Source organism: Miscanthus floridulus, chromosome 5 (genome assembly GCF_019320115.1).
Source record: "Miscanthus floridulus cultivar M001 chromosome 5, ASM1932011v1, whole genome shotgun sequence".
Lineage (NCBI taxonomy): Eukaryota > Viridiplantae > Streptophyta > Magnoliopsida > Poales > Poaceae > Miscanthus > Miscanthus floridulus.
The window spans coordinates 71354002-71375291 of NC_089584.1; positions in this window are offsets into that span (position 1 = coordinate 71354002).

Here is a 21290-nt window from a genome sequence, read left to right on the forward strand (position 1 = left end):
AGCCCAGCAAGCAGCCCAGCGCGTGCCCACGCCCGCGTGCCTCCCCGCCTCGCTTGCTGCCACTGCCCGTCGGGCCCCACCTGTCGGCTTTCCTATTCATCTTCTCCGCGCCCATGCCTCAACCGCCCGTGTGACCGGAGGCCGACAGCGTTGGTAGGAGCGGGCCAGGGGGTCACACCTGGGGCATGGCCTTGCTCCCCCTTGCGCTGCGTTCACGCAACCTCGCGCCACCGTCGGATGCATCGCACGCCTTTCCACCGCACGATGCCGAACGCCATTGGAGGCATGGAGCTCAGCTATAAAGCCACGCCTAGAGCCTTAGCCTCTCCCTCAGCCACCGCTGCCGCTTGGTGGCCCAGTAGCCCGCACCGCACCGAGAGAAGAGGGCTGAGAAGGAGTTCAGGAGAGGAGGAACGGAGCCACCCGCGTGCTGCCGAAGTCGTCGGAGCTGAAGACGACGCCGTCGTCTTCATCACGGTCGTGGGTCGGCACTGCACTACCTCCGTCTTCACGGCCATGACCCTCCACTAAACCGCCATCCTACCGCCTTCGACACCAACGGTGAGCCCTCGCTGCTGAGACTCCTCCTAGCCCCTGGACGCCATAGCAGAGCACGCGCACGCCGCGCTCCAGACACCGCCGTCATGGCGTGGCCACCGCTAGCGCACCACCAGGACGCCCGGAGGGTAGCCGCGTAGACCGAGACCCTGTTAGCCGACCACAGCGCCCTGGCCACGAGCACCGGACCTCGGCTGGAGTTCCGCCGTGCACCATCATTGTGTGCGGACTCCACCGCGCCCAAAGGTCGCCGCCGTCACTTGTTCCGGTCGCCCGCTAGCAGTCGGAACGGGAACGGGGCACTAGGACCCTTGGAACGGCCCCTAGCTGCCCCGCCGGCGAGCACCGCCGCGACCAAGCCGCCGACCGCCATGGCTGACGCCCTAGAAAGCCCCGGCCGCCACCTAGACCCCACCATTGTGTTCGCCATGGCCTAGGGAATCTTTTCCCCACCTTAATTGAACGCCAGTGCCGCCGTAGGAACACGCCGGTGAGCACACCACCGGCGGGAGCACGCCGGGGATGGAAGTAGAGGGCTTCCCCGCCAGCCGCACACGCCTGCACTCGGTGCACGTAGACCAGGCCATAGGGAAGAAGGGTGGACTCGGTCCACCGAAGACCAGCCAACGGTCCATGGACCATGAACATGAGTCCACCATGAGCCACACGGTGTGGTGGACAAAGCCCATTGGAGGCCCATGGCTATGACATGGCAGCGCCACAGCACGCCATGTGTCCGGGCTAGCCCGGCCCAAATCCAGCCCAGTCTAGGCCCACCAAAGCCCAGTCCAGGCTCAACCTGGATAACCATTGACCGATCAACATTGACAGTTGACCTGGCCCCACATGTCAGCGACACAGGGACTCTGGACCCACTCATCAGTGAATGACATCATGCTGACATCATGACAACGTCACGCGGGACCCACCTATCAGTAACAACACAGCCGAGGTGACGTCATGCTGATGTCACGATGACGTCAGCTGCTGACGTCAGCAGCCCTGGCCCCACACGTCAGTGACTACGAACCGTTGACCGTTGACTCGCCCGTTGACTTGGTGTTGACTTTGACCGGACCCACAGGTCAGTGACCCAGGAGCCTCTGGCCCCACCTATCAGGAACGATGACGTTGATGATGTCATGCTGACGTCAAGCTGACGTCAGCAGGACCCCACTTGTCAGCTCAGAGCCGAGTCGGTGATGTCATGCTGACGTCATGCTGATGTCAGCATGCCACGAGGACCAGTCACAGTGTGACACGTGTCAGCCCAGGATTAATTCAGTCTTTTCCCATTTTCAGAGATGATTTAAACTGTGGAAATTCATAACTAATTCATACGACCTCAGAAAAATACAAAACTAGGACCAAAATTCATCTAAAATCGAGCTTTACGCAATGAACCCATGTTTGAGTGCATTTTGCTCTTTTGAATTTTCAATGCTTCTTTGTGCTATTCTATAAGCGTCGCTAACGCGACTATAATACGATCATTGCAGACTAGGAGAACCAGACAGACGAGGATCGTGAGTACCATGAGGAGAGCGGAGATGACTACACTAAAGGTGCCACATCCCACCAAATCTCGTAGCACCTATTACGCATGGCTAATATAGGACTACTAATGCTTTACTTACTGTTATAATCATACTATGATAGGACTTGCATGGTAGTATGCTTACTTGATGGCCTTTACCTTGACGCAACCTTACCCCTGCATACCCTGCTATTAGGCTAGACACACGCTTACTGCTATGTATCATTGCTTACACTTCTACTACACTTATACTACTTTAATGCGTGGTGGAAACTGGTGTTATCTAGACTATGGGGAGAGTGCTGCGTGTGTGACTTGGGTGTGTGGAGGGTGAGGGTTGTGTCGACCAAGTTGGAGTATACGACGAGCCTAGGGCAAGTCTTGCCATGGGGTGCTGCCTGGGCACCCCTGGAATGGATACCTGTGGTGGGTAAATGGTATATGAGGTGGTCCTAGGTGTGAACCTGTGATGGGAGGAGCCCAGGGTGGAGGTGCTGTGGTGGCACAATAAATGGAAACCCAGATGAAGACATTCTGGCTTGGTCATCCCTAAGGACCTACTAGTACTTAGATTCACTAGGAAGCCTTACGTACCACTCGCCCTATATGGTGCGGGACGGCCGGACTACTTGGTAGGATATTGCCACTATGGCTAGGTTGATAGCGGACAGTGTAAGGAGGTACGGGGCGTGGAGGATTTCCCCCACACCCTTCCAAGACTTCATGGAGACCTTGTGGACCCGGCTCATGACTCACAGTTTTAGCCACCCTAGACTAGACTTGGGGTGTACCAGGGCTGAATGGTAGAGTGGCATTATCCTAGGCCAGCAAGAGGCCAAAATCAGCCCAGTTGACGACGGTCAGCGAAGAAGGCAGATCTTATGGTTATGTAAAACCTCTGCAGAGTGTATGGTTGATCGATCGATACATGCGCCGACTAGTCGGCTATGGACCTTTCCTGGGTTTCTCTTCTTCCCCCGTGAGAGAGAGTGTCGGTCATAGCCAGGGGCTACGGGCCTTGAGACAGTGCCGAGAGGGAGTTGGCCTGTCGACTGAGCGATGGTATGGTGATGGTGTGGAGATGGTGGTATATCGATCCCAGGATCGAAACCTGGCTCGAGAAAGGGAATGGGGTGGAATATGTGTGGGAATGGTGTTAAAACTTGACCAACTATTATTATATACTTGATATGCTAAAACATAGGAAACTCCAGCCTTATAGGTTCCTTTTGATTATATCCAACTTGCATCCAATTTCCACAAAGCAATGCTCATAGGGTGGGAGTGGCCAGTACAAATCGTACTGATACATTTTGGCACACAGGTTCTGCTGAGGAGTTTAGCTCTGAGGAGTTTGACGGTTGAGGGGTTCATACCTACGCTCGAGTTTGGCGATCTTATCTTCAAGCTATTCTGAATGAATGCTACTTTTGATTCCGCCAATGTGGCGATGTAATAATTTATGTAATTCCGCACTATTTGTACTCTGATGTTACGTTGTATGGATGTGATATTCGACTGGAATTCGGGTAATATGATCTACAACGATCTTATTACACTTTGACTCTGTGGATTTCCCTTCGTGGAAATCAGGTCGTTTCACCTAAGTCCTAAAAAAGAGGGGTAGGCACAGAAAATGTTTGTAGGATAAATGTACTCATATCAGCCCCTGAGTGAGGCCCGACGCCTTGCCGTTGCTGGGGTCAGATGTCACAAAGGATCAGGGAGTTTTGATAATGAAACTGATAAGGAAAAGTGTGCATTTATTAGGGGTAAAAGCGACGTAGCTTCTCGATGTTCTAGGCGTTGGTGAAGATTTCGCCGTTGATGTTCTTGAGCTTGTAGGCGTCTAGATGGAGCACCTCCGCAACTATGTACGGTCCCTCACACTACGGGGAGAGCTTGTGGTGGTCCTTGTTTCTCTATACGAGGCGGAGGACTAGGTCCCCGACGTTGAAGGTTTGGCCCCGCACTCGTCGGCTGTGGTACCATCGCAACGCCTATTGGTACTTGGTTGAGCGGAGGAGGGCGACGTCGTGGGCTTCGTCCAGCTGGTCCATGGCATCCTCGTGGGATGCCTCGGCTCCCTATTCATCGTATGCCCTAATCCTTAGCACTCCATAGTCGAGGTCGGTTGGGAGGATGGCCGCGGAACCATAGACCATGAAGAAGGGTGTGTAGCCGGTGGCTTGACTAGGGGTTGTCCTATAGGACCATGTTGTTTGCGTGTTCTACCTACCCGTTCATCTGGGGGTGATGTTCATCGCAAAATTGGATGAATTTCTTGCAAGTGAACTGTGTGCCATTGTCCGTGATGATGGAGTTCGGGACTCCAAAGCGATGGATGATGTTGAGGAAGAACAATATGGCCTACTCGGATTTGATCATGGAAATCGGTCAAGCTGCTATCCACTTTGTAAACTTATCTATGGTGACAAGCAAGTGGGTGTAGCCCTCGGGTGCCTCTTTGAGTGGTCCAACCAGATCGAGTCCCCAGACTGCAAATGGCCAGGTGATGGGGATCGTCTAGAGTGCTTGGGCTGGTAGGTAAGTCTGCCGAGCGTAGTACTAGCACCCTTTGTAGGTGCATACACTTTGCTCAGCATTGGCTATCGTGGTAGGCCAGTAGAAGCCCTATCGGAACATGTTTCTGACCAGCGTTCTAGGCATGACATGGTGACCATAGACCCCACCATGGATATCGCTTAGCAAACGCTTCCCCTGTTCGAAGGGGATGCAGCACTGTAGGATCCTAGTGTGGCTTCGCTTGTAGAGTTCGCCCTCCACAAGAACAAAGGACTTGGCGCAACGTGCGAGTCATTGAGCGTCTGTCCTATCCATTGGTAGTGTGTCATGGAGGAGGTAGTCGAGGTAGAGCGTCCTCTAGTCGACTAGAGGGCCAGGCTCTGTCGCTGAGTCCTCTTCGAGCTCCATGACCTTGGAGCCAGGTGTAGCCGATGGTTGGTCAGCCCCGAGCCAGGATTGGACGGACTGTTACTGCCTTGCTCTGACTCCTCGTAGCGAATCGAGGGCTTATGCTGGTCGCTGGCTTCTTTTGCAAGCGCGTCAGCCACCTCATTGAGACACCTTGGGATGTGGTTGAGCTCGAGGCCATTGAACTTGTCCTCCAACCAGTGGACTTCTCAGCAGTACATGGTCATCTTGACATCTTGGCAGTTTGACTCCTTCATGACCTGGTCGACGACTAGCTAGGAATCTCCTCGAACGTCGAGGCATCGGATGCCCAACTGGATGGCAATGTGTAGGCCATTGATGAGCGCCTCATATTCGGCCACATTGTTGGAGGAGGGGAAATGTAGATGGACCATGTACCTCATGTGTACCTCGAGGGGTGACACAAAGACCAGCCCTGCACCAGCACCCTTCCTCATCAGCGATCCGTCGAAGTACATCATCCAGTACTCTTGATCGATGACCGCCGGTGGTATTTGGACCTCGGTCCATTCTGCGATGAAATCAGCCAACACCTAGGACTTGATGGCCGTCCTAGAGGCATACGCAATGCCCTGACCCATCAGCTCAAGTGCCCATTTTGTGGTTCTTCCCATGGCATCGTAGTTTTGGATGACCTCACCGAGGGGGAGGACGTCGTGACCGTCACTAGATGTGACTCAAAGTAGTGGTGTAGCTTCCTCCTAGTGAAGAGGACAGCGTACAAAAGCTTCTGGATTTGGGGGTAGTGGGTCTTTGAGTCAGATAGGACCTCGCTGATGAAGTACACATGGCACTGTACTTTGAGGGCGTGCCCCTCTTCTTCCTGCTCTACTACCAGGGTGGCGCTGACCACTTGCGTGGTGGCCATGATGTAGAGCAGAAAGGGTTCTCCCTCAGTGGGAGGAACTAGGATCGAGGCCTTTGTTAGGAGCTGCTTAACCATGTCAAGTGATTCCTGGGCCTTGGATGTCCATTCTAAGTGATCGGCTTTCTTTAGAAGTCAATAAAGGGGGAGACCTCATTCGCTAAGGCATGAGATGAAGTGGCTGAGCATGGCGAGGCACCCTATAACCCGCTGTACCACCTTTATTTTCTAAATCGGGCCCATCCTTGTGATGGCTGAGATCTTCTCTGGGTTGGCATCGATGCCACGCTCAGAGATGATGAAACCAAGCAGCATGCCCCTTGGGACCCCAAAAACACACTTCTCAGGATTTAGTTTGATGCCGTTCGCTTGGAGTTTTGCAAAGGTCTGCTCAAGATCGGCTACAAGATGGTTAGCCCGTTTGGATTTGACCACGATGTTGTCAACATAGGCCTCAATGGTCCGTTCGATGAGGTCCCCGAAGAACTTGAGCATACAGCGCTGGTATGTAGCCCTAGCACTCTTTAGATCAAACAATATTGTGACATAGCAGAATGATCCAAAGGGGGTGACGAAAGATGTTGTGAGCTGGTCGGATTCTTTCATCCCAATTTGATGGTACCCAGAGTACGCATCTAGGAAGCAGAGGGTTTCACACCCCAAGGTAGAGTCAACTATCTGGTCTATGCATGGCAAAGAAAACGGATCCTTTGGGCATGCTTTGTTGAGAACCATATAGTCAACACACATCCTCCATTTCCCACTCTTCTTTCGTACAAGAATGGGATTGGCTAACCACTCTCAATGGTACACTTCTTTGATGAATCTGGCCACCAAAAGCTTTGCTATTTCCTCACCAATGGTCCTGCATTTCCCCACGTCGAAGCGACGTAGGTGTTGTTTCATCAGCTTAGAGCCTAGGCAGATCTTCAAGGCATGCTCGGCGACTTCCCTCGGAATGCCTATCATGTCCGAGGGTTTCCACGTGAAGATGTCTTTGTTGGAGTGGAGGAAGCCAACGAGTGCGCTTTCCTATTTAGAGGAAAGCATGGTACCAATGTGCACCGTTTTGCCCTCGGTGCTCCCGGGGTCTACGAGGACTTCCTTGGAGCCCTCCACTAGCTCAAAGGACTCGGTCGACCACTTGGGGTCGGGTGCCTCTTCGGCGACCTCCTTCCTAAGGGTTGCGTGCTCTGTAGAGGCAACGATTGCTGCAGTGTGATCGTAGCACTCAACCTTGCACTCGTAGGCACGCTAAAAGGAGGTGCCGACGGTGATGATCCCGCCTAGGCCCATCATCTTTAGTTTGAGGTAGGTGTAGTTGGGGATGGCCATGAACTTCACGTAGAATGGTCACCCTAGGATGGCGTGGTAGGTTCTGTGGAACCCAACCACTTCAAAGGTGAGGGTCTCTGTCCTATAGTTGGACAGACCCCCGAAGGTGACGGGCAGATCGAGCTGCCCAAGTGGCAAGGCCTACTTTCTAGGCACGACACTATGGAAAGGCGCTCCGATCGGTCGGATGTGTGCTCGATCGATGCCCATGGCGTCGAGTGTCTCGGCGTATAGGTTGTTGAGGCCGCTGCCCCCATCCATCCGTACCTTGGTGAGGCGCTTCGTACTGATGATTGGGTCGACCATGAGTGGATATCTCCCTGGTTGTGGGACGCTCTCTGGGTGGTTGGTCCGGTTGAAGGTTATGGCAGAATCTGACCACCGAAGGAAGGCAGGTGTGGTCGGTTCGGTCGCATATACCTCACAACGGGTGATCTTCTGACGATGCTTGGAGTCATAGGCCTCTGATACTCCAAAAATCATGAGGCAACCATCCGGTGTTGGAAAGCCGTCGTCCTTCTCCTTGGCGTCATCTATGGTGAGGTCAGGGTCCTTTCCATGCTCCCCTTTGTTGGAGCTTTCGGACAAGAGCCGTCGCATGAGGTTGCAGTCCTTGTATAGATGCTTGATCGGGAAAGCATGGTTTGGGCATGGCCCCTCGAGTAGTTTTTTGAAATGGTTTAAGGTGCCCTCCGTGGGTTTCCGACCACCCCTTCGGTCAGCGGTGGCCACAAGCGAGCCCTCGCGCCATTGCTTCTTGTTCTTCTTTTTGGCGGGATGATTGGAGGTGCCTTCACTGGCATCCTCGTCTTGCCTCACCTTGCCACTAAGGCAATCGAAGATGGCTCTGAACGCTTCTTCGCTCAAGGTGTGGCTAGTGGTGATGTCTAGGAGTTCCTTGGTGGTTCACGGGCCCTTACGTCCCAGCTTGTGAACTAGAGACTTGCAGGTGGTCCCAAATAGGAAAGCTCCTATAACATCGGTGTCAGCGACATTAGGGAGCTCGTTGCATTACTGGGAGAAGCGCTAGATGTACCCATGGAGGGTTTCTCTAGCCTTCGGCTAGCAGTTCTTAAGGTCCCATGGGTTTCTAGGGTGCTTGTATGTGCCCTAGAAGTTTCCCACAAAGATCTCCTTCAAGTCAGCCCAACTTTGGATTCTGTTGGATGGAAGGTGTTCCAACTAGGTTCTTGCTGAATCGGCCAAGAATAATGGAAGGTTGTGGATAATGAAGTCATCATTATCCACACCACCATCTTGTCAGGCAAGCCGATAGTCTTCGTGCCATAGTCCAGGGTTTGTCTCCCCAGAGTACTTCAAGATATTGGTTGGTGGTCAATACCTTAGTGGGAAGGCAGCGTTGAGGATGTGTCAACCGAAGGCCTAAGGCCCAGGCAGGACAAGGCTTGGGCTTCGGTCCTCGCCGCTATCGTAGCATCCACCATGAAGAGGGTCATAGCCATGTCTGGCTCCCTCTCTTGGGTCGTTGTAGGTGCGTCTACGGACGTCAAGGGTGTTGCGCGCGCCATGGTTGCGGCCGAGATGCTGACGCACCGGGACTACGGTGTGCTGCCTACTTCCTTGTGGTTCCTAGTGGACCAATGTGTCCCTGCCGAGACACTCTAAAGGCGTGTGCTGGCTAGCATCGAGTTCGCATCGCCGAGACAATGAGCTTTCGGCCTACTGTGCCGCCGCACGCTGGAGCAGCATGCAAATCTCGTGGTGGGCCCGACGATCCTTGGGCGTCATGACCTCTAGGAGGCCATGGAGCAAGGCTGCCGTGGCAGCAATGTTTTGGCTTGCCTAGGCAAAGCGAGGGAGGGCTTCATCGTCGGCGATGATCCTCCAGTTCACGTCGTGGGCCATGGCATGGGCACACCCACCGTCTCCACAGCGCTCGATCTCCTAATCAAGCTCCACGCATTCCTGCTCGAGCTGGAGTTGTGCTTCCTTGATCTCTCGGTGTTGGGCTATCATAGAACTGACCAATTTATAAGAGTACAAGTATAATGGCAGCCCGCAAATGGTCGCACTGTCATACTTGAACTCATATAATCCTGGTAGTCTGTCGAGTACCACGATGAGTCTCGATAAACGATTTACAACAACCAAGATCGTACATGATTCAACATACATGTCACATATTACATAAAGTTCACAGATACATTTCCATCACCAGAGTATGAAACAAAGTTATTACAAACCAAGTTTGATAGATAAAAGCGGAAGCAAATTAAGTTTGAAAGTAGCATTTGCCAACATAGTTTGATACAGTGCCAACATACGATCACAATCCACAAAAGCATGGAGAAGGATTAAATAAGAAGCCTGCCCAAGGCTTACTCCTCATCCACAACGGGATAGAAGCAACTCTTGCAATAACCATGATACACAGTGCCATCTGCAACAATGGGAAATAAAACCCTGAGTACGAGAAGGTACTCAGCTAGACTTACCCATCATAAACCAAAAATAAAATGACTCCATGGATCATGCAAGGCTGTATAAGTGGAGATAGCTTAACAACATTTTGCATAAAAAGCGATTAACTCAGTTATATAATTATAATTCTATTATCAAGTTAATTATGACTATCCATCTCTAAATTAGCAACTATCCTATTCCAAACATGTGGTATATCATTTTAAGAGCATACAATAGTAACCATAGCAGGTATTGTAATTCCATGTTCATTCGAACCATCATATTCCATAATATAATTACTACGATGTTGGGACAAGCCAAGTTTCTCACTATCCGGGAGAGACGGCGATTCGAATCGATTTCAACTAGCTGGGAATTTATTCCAAACAAAAACCCGGGTCTACCAACCATGGTAGCCTTAGGTCACCTTTGGTACAACTCAAGTACACATTTCGTGGGTTCACCCAGCGCCGCACAATCAGGGACAACCAAATGTCAGGACGTTCAGGCCCAGCTTGCCCTTGGGCTTAGTCTGGCTCCCCGCCCATCCTTACTACCATCCAGAGTGTGCACTCTTATAGAGTAGGGCCCGGCCTGAGTTGAGCTACTCGGCTTTGCGGTCGGAATGAGTTATCCGGCCAGCTAAGTGATAGGCATGCGTTTAATCTTGTCAGAAGCGCCAACAATGGTACGGTCCTTAATCGACACAGACGGGGATAGATCCACACTCAAGACCTCCATGTCTTGTTGCTTCTCTATCGACATCCCACCTGGTCTCCATTTACATTATCCCATGGTTCTTTTCCATGATAGCAAATATAGCCAACCGTGCTTCGGTATCCACCTATATCTCGCAGGTGACAAGAAATCACCCGACTTCTACCGGTCTAAGCATGGCTAAGCACAATTTCGATCCTAGACCTACACAGGGTTAAAGGTATATTTCTGGACAAGGAAATTATATGCATCAAGTGGTTCCAATCAACTCTTATAACCTAATGCATCAATCATAAAGGACTCGAGTAATATTTTGTAAAACACTAGGAGACTTAGAATGCTCTGGGGCTTACCTTTCAGAAAGGAAGTGGGCGGTGGTCAGGGCACTCCGGCAGCTCTTCTGGGGTCTGCTCCTCGCCTTCAGGAGCTACGGCTTGAGGAATCTCCTGCTGGTCCCCTTCCTCTCCTTCGTTGAACTCCAGCAACGTTATCTCCTCTGTCGATCCTAGATGCATGAATATGGCATAAGATATTGCGAATGCATACATGTTGACAAGTATAGTATGATGATACATGATGAATGGATTCTTGTAAGCATTCTTAACAGCATGGTGTTAAAGAATAACAAGTGCATCACGTTGTACTGAGTATGTGCATATCTCTTCTTGATTATTTAATCAACTACTTCAACAGTTCATTTACTATACCGCAAAACAGCAGCTACTTGTTTTACTCATAACTGAAGTGCTTCTTATCCAAATGTGGTGATCTTGGACTTTCTGGAAAGCTTATAAAATTATCTACAGCTTTGTTGTAATACTCTTACTGTTATTCAAGAGTTATATAGGGCAAACAAATCATTCAATCAAATCTGTCCAGGAAGTAAACCTTTCGGACAGCAAACTTGTAACATCTAGAACTCGAAAATCTTAAGTCCTATGAATGTGAAAATTTAACACAAGGTAGATTAGTAAGTTATCTACAACTTTGTTATTAACAAGTTTTATAGTAGAGACCATTATCCTTGTGAAATCATCCACACAATCAAAACTATACATGCAGTCTTGTATTTGAATGATAAAGCGATAATTAGTTATTTGTATACAATCAATGGCTTCTAAGCCTTACCATTGATATCAACAATTACTATGCATCATAAGAACCATAGAAAACATCATGCTTAATCATAATATAATTATTTAATTGCCTTTATCAATTTACTAAAATACTTAGGTTAAATAATAAACATATACCAAATGTACATCATAAATTCTCAGAAATTTACAGTGGCTTACTAGTGCTACCAGTGGATTACTGTAAAAGTTTCATGCCATTTTACCAAGTAGAGCACCCTATGGAAAAATGACAAGGCATAAATGCTTAAAATAGCATAAATGGGAAACCCTAGTGAGAAGTGTCAAGCAACAGATCTTATATTTTTCTTAGCATCCATATGGTACTAGGACAACCTCCAATAAATTTCATTAGTATTGGATTCATAAATAATTTATAAAAATTCATACGAGGATCACATAATGATAAAAGGAAAATCTATAACTAAAAATCTATTCATGCACTGACCCTCAAATTTTTACCAGAGCTTATACTCATCAAGAAAAGCTCACCATATAAATTTCATAATTTTTGGAACACAAGAACTCTAGATATAATTTAAACAAGTTTGCATACATTTAAAAACACATTTCAAGTTTCATTTTAAATCTTCCAAAAACTCTACTACAAAAGCTAATATTATATTTTTCATAAATACTACACTTCCTAAGGAACAAATACAAAATTTGGTTCACAATATTTGGATCTCTATAGCTCAACTTATCCATTTTTCAAAGTTGCACATAAAACAGGAAATAAATGAACTATCCTAAAGCTCCACAGTCATTGACAACTGGGACCCGCTGTCAGTCGGCCCCACACGTCAGTGAAACAGAACAGGACAGCGGCGCGGATTCGACGTGGACCGGCCATAGCTCGTCGCTGGTGAGCTCACCGGCGGAGACAAGTGAACCTACGTGTTCTACGGAGCAGCGCACGTCTAATGACCTAGGTGGTGGCAGTGAAGGTGTGGTGGAGCATGCTTGTCGCTAGCCATGGCGGCACGGCGGCGCTGCTCTGCAGTGCGCCAGTCATCACCGGCCACGGCGAAGCCAGGCGGGGCGCGCTACAGCATCACGATGACCAAGCGACTCTATTTAGGCATCCTAGGTGGCTTGAGGCGCTCCGATGAAGCATGGCCACGGCGGTGGCCATGGCGAAGGTCCGGCAAAGGCACACCCACGGTGGTGCAAGGCGAAACATGGCTTACCAATGGCGCAGCTATGGACGCTGCAATGCAGGAAAGGTAGAGCAGAGTAAGGTAGAGCTGTGGGTGCAACGGATTGGAGAATGTGGCGACGATGAGCACAGGCGGGCTTGGCGGAGCGTCTGCGACAGCAACGGCGAGCACAGTGAGCAAGGGAGCGCGAGGAGGCGAGTGAGAGCGAACAACTGGCGCGGTGGTGACTTAAACGAATCACTGAGGGCGTGCTGGCCGTCGAGGCCTGACGAGCGGGCCCGGTGCCGGCGTACGGCCTCTAGATGGTGCGCATGGCCATGGCTGGCCACCACGCGGCGGGCAGCGCCTGTTGGCCAGTCGGCCACCGAAGGCGTTCGTTTTAGTCATCAGTGCTATGACAAACCGACTGACGACGCGATTTTAAAGCAATCAAACTGCAAATCCTTAGCTCCATAGTGCAAACAATCTAAATGAAACTTGTAGACCTATGTACCAGCTCTAATTCTTATTAAAGGACTCAGTGCTAATTCACAACCAATCTCATGTAATATAATCACCAATGTGAGCTTGTCAACACTATCAGTAAAAATGACTTAGCAAAATTTGCTAAGTGTTGAAAACAGTAAATTGTTGAATCTTGTGAGCCTAATTCAAGCATGTTAGGAGCTAAACCAGTCTATGACCCCAACATAAAAGTTGTTCCCCTTATCAAATACTACAACTTTGCTTTAGTGACCACCTCCATGCAACGTCTCTATCATATGGTTCAAACTTGGTCAAACACCTTACATTCAAAAGATGGCTTATACATGAACTAGGGCTTAGTGACCAATTTAGCCCTAACCATGAATACCAAAGTTATTCATAATGATCTTCTAAACATGTTTAAGCTATTTGTCAGGTCACACACTCATTTCATGCATTGGTTACACATAGAGTTGTCCAGGTCCACATGCATAGCATCACTTAAGTACTTGATTAGACAAAATGATCTTCATGAACATTGTTCCACTAGTCATCATAAGTGTAGCTAGTATGTTTTAGTGACTCACATCCATCATTTACATGTATTCACTCATGATCATATGCATATATACAAGGAAACATAAAATAACAAGCAATGTTGCATATGTTTCAATCACATGCTTCAATTGTAAAAGCTTAAATATGAATGCTTGATGCTCATGCTCATGCAATGCAAGTCAATTTATGCAAGGCTAACACCTAGGGTGTTACAGCCCCACCCCTTATAAAAATCTCATCCCAAGATTTGCAAGACCTACCATTCTTGGAAAAAGGCGGGATAAACCTCTCATAAATAATCCTCTCGTTCCCACGTAGCATCTTGTTCACTGTGATTGTTCCACACCACCGTATAGAACTTAATGATCTTACTCCGTGTTACTCTTTCCATCTCTTCTAACACTCGGATTGGCTTTTCTTCATTGGTCAAATCCGATTGAAGTTTTATGTTGGTGGGTGCAATAGCTTCTTCAGGTACACGAAGATATTTCTTCAACTAAGAAACATGGAAGACATCAAATATTGCACTCATCTCTAGTGGAAGTTGTAACTTATAAGCAACATTCCCTTTCCGTTCCATAATCTTATATGGCCCTACATATCTAGGCGCAAGCTTCTTTTTCACTCCAAATCTCTTTACCCCTTTCATGGGTGATACTTTCAAGTACATAGTCACCCACTTCAAAAGTCAGTGGTCTTCTTCTTTTATCAGCATAACTCTTTTGTCTCAATTGAGCTACCTTCATATGCTGTTGGATAATATGCACTTGCTCTTCAGCTTCATTGACAAAGTCAATACCAAAGTATCTCCTTTCACCGGGCTCAATCCAATTCAACGGAGTTCTACATTTTCTGCCATACAAGGCTTCAAACGGAGCCATCTTGATGCTTGCTTGATAACTGTTGTTGTAGGAGAACTCAGCTAAAGGTAACCATTTCTCCCATGAACCTTTGGAAGATATAACACAAGCTCTTAGCAAATCTTCTAAGATTTGGTTCACTCACTTTATCTGTCCTGAAGTTTGCGGATGGTATGCCAAACTTCTGATCAATTTAGTCCCCAAGGCCTGGTGTAAGTGTTCCCAGAAACAAACTGTGAACTGTGGTCCTCGGTCTGAGATTATGGTCCTAGGTACTCCATGTAGCCTCACAATTTGAGAAACATACAGCTCAGCGTATTTCCCAACTATATACCTTGTGTTCACGGGTATAAAATGTGCTGACTTGGTAAGATGATCTACAATGACCCATATTGAGTAATGACCTTGCAGTGTCATTGGAAGGCCTGTGATAAAGTCCATACTAATTTCTTCCCATTTCCAACCTAGAATAGGCAATGGCTGAAGTAATCCGGTAGATTTCATATGAACAACTTTTACTCTACTACAATTATCGCACCTAGCGACATAGGCTGCGATCTCCTTCTTCATCTTAGTCCACCAAAAATGGGTTTTCAAATCTTGATACATCTTACTACTACCCAGATGGATAGACAATTTGGACGAATGAGCTTCCTCTAGAATTTGGTTTCTAAGCTCATGGTCTTTCGGTACCACAAGTCGGTCCTCAAACCATAGCACACTCCTTTTGTCCAATCTGAAATACTTGGTTTCTTGCTCTTGCATCTTTCTCTTTATGTGACTTATACCTACATCTGTCTGCTGTAGCTCTATGATTTTGCTTTGAAGTGAACAACTGATAGTGATATTGTGCAGTACAGCAGGATGTAACAAATTGAAGCCATCTTCCAACAATGCTTCCATAGTGTTGTAATGAGATTTCTGACTAAGTGCATCGGCTACAACATTGGCTTTTCCCGGATGGTAGTGCACTTCTAAATTATAGTCCTTAATCAATTCTAGCCATCTTTGTTGCCTCATGTTCAGCTCTGGTTGGGTAAAGATATACTTGAGACTTTTGTGGTCAGTATATATATGACATATATTGCCCAACAAATAATGTCTCCATATCTTTAATGCATGTACAACTGTTGCAAGTTCTAAATCATGTGTAGGGTAGTTGACTTCATGTTTTCTCAACTGCCGAGAAGCATATGCAATAACTCTTCCTTCTTGCATGAGCACACACCCCAAACCTATACCTGATGCATCACAAAATACATCGAAAGGCTTCTCAATGTCAGGTTGTGCTAAGACAAGAGCTGTAGTTAACAAAGTCCTGAGGGTGTGAAAAGTTGCTTCACATTCTGGTGTCAAATTGTACTTCTCATCTTTCTAAAGTAGCCTAGTCATGGGCTTAGCTATCTTTGAGAAATCTGGGATGAAACGACGATAATAGCCTGCTAACCCTAGAAAACTCTGAACTTCATGAACCGAAGTCAGGGCCTTCCAATCCATGACCTCTTGTACTTTTGATGGGTCTACAGAGATTCCATCTCTTGATAAGATATGACCTAAGAAAGGTACTTTGCTCAACCAAAATTCACACTTACTAAATTTTGCATATAGCTTATGCTCCCTCAATCTAGATAGAACAATCCTTAGATGCTCTGCATGGTCTTCCTCATTCTCTGAATAAATCAATATATCATCGATAAACATGACCACGAACTTGTCATGCTTGGGCATGAATACCAAATTCATCAGGTACATGAAGTAGGCAGGAGCATTCGTTAGTCCGAAAGACATAACCAATTACTCATATAAGCCGTACCTAGTGGAGAAAGCAGTTTTAGGTATATCCTCTGGCCTGATCTTTATTTGATGATAGCTAGATCTCAAATCAATCTTGGAGAATACCTTTGCCTTCACCAACTGATCAAACAAGATGTCGATGCGAGGCAACGGGTACTTGTTCTTGATGGTCACAGCATTGAGTGGTCTATAATCCACACACATTCTCAAGGACTTGTCCTTCTTCTTTACAAACAATGCTGGACATCCCCATGGAGATGAACTAGGTTGAATGAGACCCTTGTCCAACAGATCTTGTAACTGAATTTTAAGTTCTGCTAACTCATTTTGTGGAATCCTATAAGGCCTTCTTGAGATAGGTGCTGTACCTAGCACTAACTCAATCTTAAATTCCACATCCTGATCAGGTGGTAAACCTGGTTACTCCTCTAGAAATACATCTAGAAACTCACAAACCACTAGGATATCACAAAGGGTAGTGGTTTGGATTGCACAAGCTAAGTGTTGGAGTTCAAAATTTTGGGAGAGCGGTACTAGAAAAGCATTTCCTCCCTTGGGTTCTCTCAACATAATAGTATGAGTGCTAGTGTCAATGAGAACATCACGATCCTTCATCCAATTCATGCCTAAGATTACACTTATGGATAACCCGGGCAATATTATTAAATCCATGGTATACTCCCTCTCTAAAATAGAGATGAGCATGTTTCTGACTATCTTATTTGTAGAAATAGTAGCCCTAGCCAAACTTATATTATAACCACCCTTGCTTACTTCAATGATTTTTTGTTCATGTCTAGATGCAAATGCTTGACTCATAAATGAATGAGAAGCTCCCGAATCAAATAAAACAATAGCAGGATGCTTGTTGACAAGAAACATACCAGCCGTGACAACTTCTCCAGTGGGCACTTCCTCAACAACGGTATAGTGCACGTATCTAGGGCGTGCCCTCGAGTTTGCCTGCCTCTAATTGTTCTGATTCTGATTGCCATTCTTCTTAGGGTGGGGGCATTCCTTGGCCCAATGACCCACTTGATTGCAGTTGAAATAGGGTTGATTACTCCTAGGTCCTGTGGAGCTTCCCTAACCGCCATTTCCTTTAGGTAAGGCAATAGTAAATGCCTTACGGAACACTTTTGGAGGCCTACCATTCTAAGCTTTTGGGGGTGGAGGCCTAAACTTGGGTGAAGGTGGGCGGAACTATGGCCTAGTTGTGATAGGAGCTCTGGACTATGAAGATCCTAAGGCACCTGCCTCAAATGCCCTCTTGCGACCCTTAGCTGTCGCATGCATGTTGTTATGGTTTTCTTGGGTCAGAGCATCACTAATAAACTCATTATAGGTGGTGCACTTGGAATTTGCCATGGTCTTCATCAGTTTTGTGCCAAGACCTTGCTTGAAGCTCTCTATCTTCTTCTCCTCGGTATCAACAAAACCTGGAGCATACCTAGATAGGTTATTGAATGCATGCATATATTCTGTAAGGGTCTTTGTCCCTTGGGTGAGCCTCATAAATTTAGCCACCTTCATGTGCATTAGGCCTGGGGGAATGTGATGCCCCCAAAAGGTGAACTTGAACTGCTCCCATGTTATTCGCGCATTAGCAGGCAGAGAGGACAAGAAATGTGTCCACCAGATCCCTGCTAGTCCCTACAACTAATGGGACGCATACTCAGCCTTCAAGTGCTCGGTGACTCTTAGTAGACGAAACTTCTGCTCAATGGTGTTGAGCCACTCGTCCGCTTGTAGTGGTTCCTCTGTTACCTTGAAGATAGGAGGCTTCGTATCCAGAAATTCCTTGAAGGTACTATGCTGATTAGGCTTGGGCCCTTATTGCTGTGGGTGGCCACGAGCTGTGTTCTGCGTGATGAGGCGCAGAGCTTCCTCCATTGTCCTTTGGCTTCCCAAGAATTGGGCAAAGAACTCCTGAGCAGACAGCGGTGGCGGTGGTGGTAAGTCACCGTCGTTGCCATCATAACTGCTACTAGCTCCTGCACGGGTGCGAGTCATCTGCGAAGTTGCAACAATAAGCGATTATTGGTTGATGTCAAAAGATTGCAGATGAATTTATAATCATGCCAAACTAAAATTACTGGAGACAATCTCAACTTCATACAATAAAAACAGAGGCATAATAATTCATGCTTGCAACATGACACCACCAATTTGATCACTTATCGGACTCATAGCACGTTAACAGTCAAATCATGATCACTGATAAATCAACTGGAATTTGCATTAGCGTTTAACCAAACGTGTGATAGTCATGCAAATAACAATATTACATGATAGTCCAATCACCAACACCAAATTCAAACTATAGGTCCATTACATAACCAGCGATGATACATTAAGTATTTCTACTAAGCACTAGGCGATCTAATCCTCATCATGATCACTATCGAGGTCAAAGATAAGATCATCTCCTTCCTCAGGCTCCCCTTCTTCCTTGTCCTCATCTTCATCTTCCTCCATATTAGGACCATCTTCTTCCCTATCAAGGATTGGATTCAGCTGGTTGTTCAAATAGTGCACCTCATGCTGAAGGTTCATCACTTGAAGTTGAGCCTGTGCAAGCTGCTGACGTAAGCCCCTTTCAGCACGGTCCTATGCGTTACCCATGTCGCGGTGCCTATCTCGTTCTATCCTTGCTGTAGCGGCAAGGTTTTTTGCTACATCTCGCTGGCGTCTAGCTGTGGACACCTCAGCACGGGCGGCCTCCAACTGCTCCCGCAGTCCTACAAGCAATGCTTGATCATCAGCTCTTACTTCTTGGGCTGTTGCTCTCTATTGATCCACTTGCTCCATTTGGGCATGGAGAGTGCCCAAAGCTGCATAGGCTTGGTCAGATTCCCATCGGGCTTTACTTGCGGCTTTCTTATGCTTGCGCACACACTTCTTGAGCTTGCGTTGTGCGGCTTCAGCTCTCATGAGCTTGTCCATGCAAGTGGTGTATGATTCCTGCCAGAAATCCCTGTGTCCTGGCGCATACAAAACATCTTCATCACCGCAAACATGGCATTCATGGCGGGACTAGAGCTATTTGCCCGCTCATCCCGATCTCAGATCAATGCATTTTGGTTGCGTTGTTCCCATATTGCTGTGGACGGATCCACCCAAGGAAACATACCCGTGACACTACTGGTAAGTGCATCCCCATGCTGCTGACAGATTTGACTCAAAACCTCATAGGCCACTACTTGGGCAGCCTCCCAAGGAGTTTTCCCTTCCGATTCTGCCTTCCACTCCTGCCAGAAGGGTGCCTGTGTGCGGGCTAGTATAGTTAGCCGCACCTCGTACCATGGCTATCCCTCCAAGTACTCTTCATTCCAATGATAAAGGGGCAGTTCATGGTACCCTGCAAAGTGCAAAACTCTCCACAGTAGAGTAGGCGTTCCGAAAACCATCAGGAAATTCTCACATCCAACTGGTGCTGCCATCTATACCATCAACATGTACAACTTTGTGAGAGATAAGGCCATAATGGATAAGAGTTACATAACCGAGTAAGAAATTTATGAGGGGAGGAACAATGTAATTATTTGAATGATAATTATTGTGATGCATGCACGTTCCGTACGTCCTCACAAACTTAGGAAAAAATTATTTCTAACGACATATATGGTGGCATACATACGTTCTCTCATATATAGCATAACTAGTCGAGCTATATGTTTCGTTGTTAGTGTACCTACATAAGAGTTTCATTTCAGCCCATCCCAAAATTAAATATGCAGAATGTAAATCTAAATACTTCCATATATGTATACCCATACACATATACTTCCATATCAAAGCTACCCGATAATAGTTTATACCCACAATTAAATACGCACCACATACACATGCAAGCATGCATACATAGTCGTACCAAAACTAACTCTCCTCGACCGCACGCTCACATCTTGCGGTCATGCCACTCATCAACTTACCTTGGCGTAGAGGCATTTGATCCATACATTACCATTCAAATGAATGGCATCCATACAATAGCACGCCGTATGGACGACGAAATTAAAACCCCCAAGTTAGTACTTAAATAGCCACCTAATAGTCCTTAATTTGGGCATAAGGAAAGTGATCACTGGCACACTTTAAATTTCAAATACCTATTTATATAGCTATTAGTTGCTAGAAAGGGTTTTGGAAAACAAAACCTTTTTGTTTTAAATACAGATGTGGCAATTAACGTTGAATCTTGCTCTGATGCCAACTGTTGCAGAACCGACCAATTTATAAGAGTACAAGTACAATGGCAGCCCGCAAGCGGTCGCACTGTCATACTTGAACCCATATAAACCCAGTAGTCCGTCGAGTACTACGACGGGTCTCGATAAACGTACATGATTCAATATACATGTCACATATTACATAAAGTTCACAGATACATTTCCATCACCAGAGTATCAAACAAAGTTATTACAAACCAAGTTTGATAGATAAAAGCGGAAGCAAATTAAGTTTGAAAGTAGCATTTGCCAACATAGTTTGATACAGTGCCAACATATGATCACAATCCACAAAAGCATGGAGAAGGATTAAATAAGAAGCCTGCCCAAGGCTTACTCCTCATCCACAGCGGGATAGAAGCAACTCTTGCAATAACCATGATACATAGTGCCATCTGCAACAATGGGAAATAAAACCCTGAGTACGAGAAGGTACTCAGCTAGACTTACCCGTCATAAACCAGAAATAAAATAACTCCAAGGATCATGCAAGGCTGTATAAGTGGAGATAGCTTGACAACATTTTGCATAAAAAGCGATTAACTCAGTTATACAATTATAATTCTGTTATCAAGTTAATTATGACTATCCATCTCTAAATTAGCAACTATCCTATGCCAAACATGTGGTATATCATTTTCAGAGCATACAATAGTAACCATAGCAGGTATTGTAATTCCATGTTCATTTGAACCAT